General features: G+C 38.5%; 1 pseudogene; it reads right to left on the bottom strand.

Moving 5' to 3' along the window:
- Nucleotides 1-2,773: 2,773 nt before the first annotated feature.
- Nucleotides 2,774-3,970, bottom strand: LOC105500627 (annotated as a pseudogene).
- Nucleotides 3,971-4,857: the final 887 nt, after the last annotated feature.

Below are 4,857 nucleotides of genomic sequence, written 5' to 3'. Positions count from 1 at the left end.
AATATCTTTGAAATTTAAAAAGATAAGGAATAATAGGCATAAACCCCAATAGGAAAGAATGAACAAATAACAAAGATGAGAGGTGCAAAGGCCAAGGGGGAATCTTTAAAAATGTGGTGTTGGAGGTTCTGCCTCAATGAAATTGGTTCTGGAAAATCCTAGATTTTCTTCTTTTGCTGCCAAGAAAGCAGACAGAAATTTTCTTCCCTATGCTTATTATGCTTTTAAATCTTCTAAAACTATTTTTGTGCCTCTATTAACATTCCAGGGCATTCACACTGAGAGCCAAAGTCCTCCTCTTCTTTTTGTTATTTCTGTGCAAGACCTTGTGGTCCGAGTGCTTTTCCGTTGTTTTGGGGGATCTGGGGAAATCTGCACATTTTAGGAGACTTCTATATTAAGCTATTTTGTAAACATTTGTGCCTCCTGTCAGAAGTTTGTGAGAGTAAAAGCGTAGACATTGGGGTTTGGTTCGCCTATTTCATAAACACCAAGGGCAAATGTTTCTGGTTTACAATTTTTGATCCTATGATTTCAAATGTTATTTTACAAAAAAATCTGACAAAAATTTTATCAGAGCCCAAAGCACCTCAGCACATATGAAAACGTTGTATCTTCTATTTCACGTTATTCTTTTTTTCATCTCTGGTTATATCGGTCAAAAGATTTCCTTTTTTTTAGTAGGAACTAACTTAGAAATTTGAACTCTGTATACAAAGTGCCTCTCCTTTGGAATAGTTTATTGTATCTACTCACCTTAAAGAATTTTTAAATACCTTAATGCCATAAAAAACTTAGAAACTTACCTGGAATAGAATAAATTCTCAATTGTTACATTATTTCTTAATAAGTTATTTTAATAATCATATATAAAGCTTAGTGGGACTGTGATCTGTATATTTTCACCTTCCAATCTTTGTGTATGCCAAATTAGCGTGTAGTTTTATCTTCACGAGTTTCAAAATAGCATGTTGAATTTATATGTTACATAAAAAGTGAATTAGATAGTATACACATCACATTAAGAAAAGTTTTCGTTTGTGTATCCATGTTTACTGCATAGAAAAACTTATCATTAGTGTTTCCATTTACTTTCCTCAACAGGTATCTGAATGATAGTATACTTTATTTCTAATTGCTTATTATATATTAGTGTTTCATGCCATATTTTACAATATTCATATTGCTCCCATATTTTAAACTGTAAGGCTTTTCTTTGCTTTTAAAACAATAAATTAGGTCAGGTGCGATGGCTCATGCCTGTAATCCCAGCACTTTGGGAAGCTGGGGTGGGTGGATCACGAGGTCAGGAGTTTGAGACCAGCCTGACCAACATGGTGAAACCCATCTCTACGAAAAATACAAAAATTAGCTGGGCACGGTGGCACACGCCTGTAATCCCAACTACTCAGGAAGCTGAGACAGGAGGACCCAGGTGGCAGAGGTTTCAGTGAGCCAAGATTATGACACTGCACTCCAGCATGGGCAACATTTTGTATAAAAAGAGGAGCACTATATGAAGAACATAATTAAAAAGTTTCTCTAATATCATGAAAATATTTATTAAATTTTTCTAGTAAATGCTCTTTATGGAAGATTATAATGCATTTATTGTGAAATTTTGTTGCTCTAACCATATGCTAATAATTCAAAATCTGCTCTTTATGGGTACTCAGTTATGGTTGAACATTGTAGTTATCTAGAAAGAGTCTTCTTCACTTGTATACTTCTTTTTTTAATTTGGTATTTCACAGGTTAATGTTTATTTAATTTTGTTTCACTTTTTTTTTTTTTTTTTCTTTTTTTTTCTTTTCCTTTTTTAATTTTTTATTATTATTATACTTTAAGTTCTAGGGTACATGTGCATAACGTGCAGGTTTGTTACATATGTATACTTGTGCCATGTTGGTGTGCTGCACCCATCAACTCGTCAGCACCCATAAACACATCATTTACATCAGGTATAACTCCCAATGCAATCCCTCCCCCCTCCCCCCTCCCCGTGATAGGCCCCGGTGTGTGATGTTCCCCTTCCCGAGTCCAAGTGATCTCATTGTTCAGTTCCCACCTATGAGTGAGAACATGCGGTGTTTGGTTTTCTGTTCTTGTGATAGTTTGCTAAGAATGATAGTTTCCACCTGCATCCATGTCCCTACAAAGGACACAAACTCATCCATTTTTATGGCTGCATAGTATTCCATGGTGTATATGTGCCACGTTTTCTTAATCCAGTCTGTCACTGATGGACATTTGGGTTGATTCCAAGTCTTTGCTATTGTAAATAGTGCCGCAATAAACATACGTGTGCATGTGTCTTTATAGCAGCATGATTTATGATCCTTTGGGTATATACCCAGTAATGGGATGGCTGGGTCATATGTTTCACTGTTTTATATTTCTGTATTTCCTTGTTAGGATAGGCTGCTTTGCATCATTTGTGTTTTTAGTTTTTGTCTATGTATTAGAATTTTTATGACTATATTCAACTCTGTACCCTTTAAGAAAGTGTAGAAAAAAAGTCAAATATTAATCAACCATATGCCTATTGCCAATATAATTCTATGTTTGCCTGTATAAACATTAATCACACTTTGTTTATGACTTGTGTATTTGTTTTATTAGTTGGTAGTCAATTATTCTTTAATCCTCTCTGGGTGAGTAGTTGTGGAAATTGTTCTAATTTCCACATCTATGTATTAATGAATTCATATTGCTTTTGTGTGAGAAACACTTCAGTGATTTGAAGATAATTATTTTTTGACCTCTGAACTTTTTATTGGGCTCCTGCTCCCCAACAATATCTCAAAACTTCAATGTCCTTGGTCTCAGACACCACTTTGCTATCCGCTATCCTGAGGGCGGTGATCTTTTGGATGGTTTGCAGGTATTAGCTGTCCAGGGTATCGCCAAGATTGAAGTCCTCCCCATCTTCTAGCAGGGGACATTAGGAGGTGATATCAACTTCCAACTTCACCTTGATGTTCCACAGGGCCTAGTGCTCCTGGGCCTGGTTCCCTTCTGCCTGAGTCTGTGTCAGCTGTCACTCCAGGTGTGGCAGGACTCTGTTGAGTTGTTCCATCTGCATCTACCTCCCTCAGGCTGTTCTCCAAGCTGACCTTCAGATTTCTCATTAAGTCCAGGTCGATCTCCAAGGACTAGACTGTACATCTCAGCTCCTTGAGAGTCATCTCAGCAGCTCCAATCTCAGCAGACTGCGTGGTGACTATTGTGGTGCTCTCCTCAATCTGCTGGCACCAGTAAGTGTCCAGCTCTTCTTAGTTCTTCTGAGCCATCTCGTCATATTGGGCCTGGATGTCTGCCATGATCTTGTCAAGGTCCTGAGATTTGGGGACATCTACCTCCATGGTCAACCAAGAGCTGGAATCAGGGCTTGTAGACTGTTAACTTCCTCCTCATGGTTCTTCATGAAGAGCAGCTCTTCCTTGTGGACCTCGATCTCTGTCTCTAGCAGCATCTTACTGACACTGGTGTCATCAGTGACCTTGGAGATCCCATGGATATTGCTTTCCACAGACTGGCACATGGTCATCTCTGGCTCACACTGTGAAGTCATCAGCAGCAAGACAGGCATTGTCAATCTGCAGAATGATGTGGGCACTGTCCACAGAATTTGCAAATTCGGAGCTCTCAGGTCTTCGATGGTTTTGAAGTAATGTCTTTAGTCTCTGATCTAGTGTCCCTTCTTCTACAGGTGCTCCCGGATTTTGCTCCCAGCTTCCAATTCTCACTCGCCAGGCTCCTCAATCTGTCCAGGCAGGAGGCCAGGGCTTGCATGGTTTTGCTTTCATTCTGGATGTCCCCTTTACCTGCCAGACCCCTGGCAATCCCTGTGGCCAGGCCCTCAGGACCCAAGCTGCCCCAGGAGCTGGTGTAATGGGACACAGAAATCCGGGATCCCCAGCCCCCAATGCCTGCATAGACGCTGGCAGTGCTGCTGACCTGCTGGGCACTTTAGATGGGCAACTGGACAGAGCCCAGGGACCGGTAGTTGGTGGAGAAGGTGCGGAGTGAGTGGTGAAGCTCATGCTGTCTGGGGAGGAAGTGAGAGAACAGAACTCAGGTTTGCAGAGAAGCAGAAGGTAATTGTTGAAATACTTTATAACTCTATCTCACTTAGATATTGTTTTTTGCATTGTTATAAGAAAGACATAAATTGACAGTTATGTACAATTTTACAAGAATTTACAATGACAATAATTATATAGTTTAGGTATGTTAAGCATATCGGCATTATGTGACATATCTCTAGAATATTTTTATCTTACAAAACTAAAACTCAGTACACCTGAAACAACTGCCCATGTTCTCCTTTGTTCATCCCTTTACAAATGCCATCTTATTCTGTTTCTAAGGGTGTTACTACTTTAGATATTTTGTACATGTGGATTCACACAGTATCGGTCTTGTATCTGGCTTATTTTATTTAGCATAATGTCATCAAGATTGTATTTTTATTGTAGATAATAGGTTTTCTGATTTTCAAAAACTGAGTAACATTATATTATTTCTGTATTCCAAATTGTATTCATTCATTCATTTGTTGGGGGAATTATGGGTTGCTTTGACCTATTGATTTTTGTAAATAAAGCTGCAATACATATGTGAGAGTTTACATCTTTTTTGCATTCTGTCTTATTGGTCTAGTTGTCTATCATTGTGCCAGTAACTAACTACTTTGACTACTGTAGATTTATAACATGTTTTAACATCTTCTTTGTGGTCCCCTGAAATTCCATATACATTTGGAAGTTACATTTTCTGTTTCTGTCAAAAGTAAAATTAAGAATTTCATAGGGATTGCATTAAATCTGTAGGTCACTTTGGGCAGTAGAGACA

Source organism: Colobus angolensis, unplaced genomic scaffold, assembly GCF_000951035.1.
Source record: "Colobus angolensis palliatus isolate OR3802 unplaced genomic scaffold, Cang.pa_1.0 Scaffold673, whole genome shotgun sequence".
NCBI lineage: Eukaryota > Metazoa > Chordata > Mammalia > Primates > Cercopithecidae > Colobus > Colobus angolensis.
This window is presented reverse-complemented; position numbering and strand designations above follow the sequence as displayed.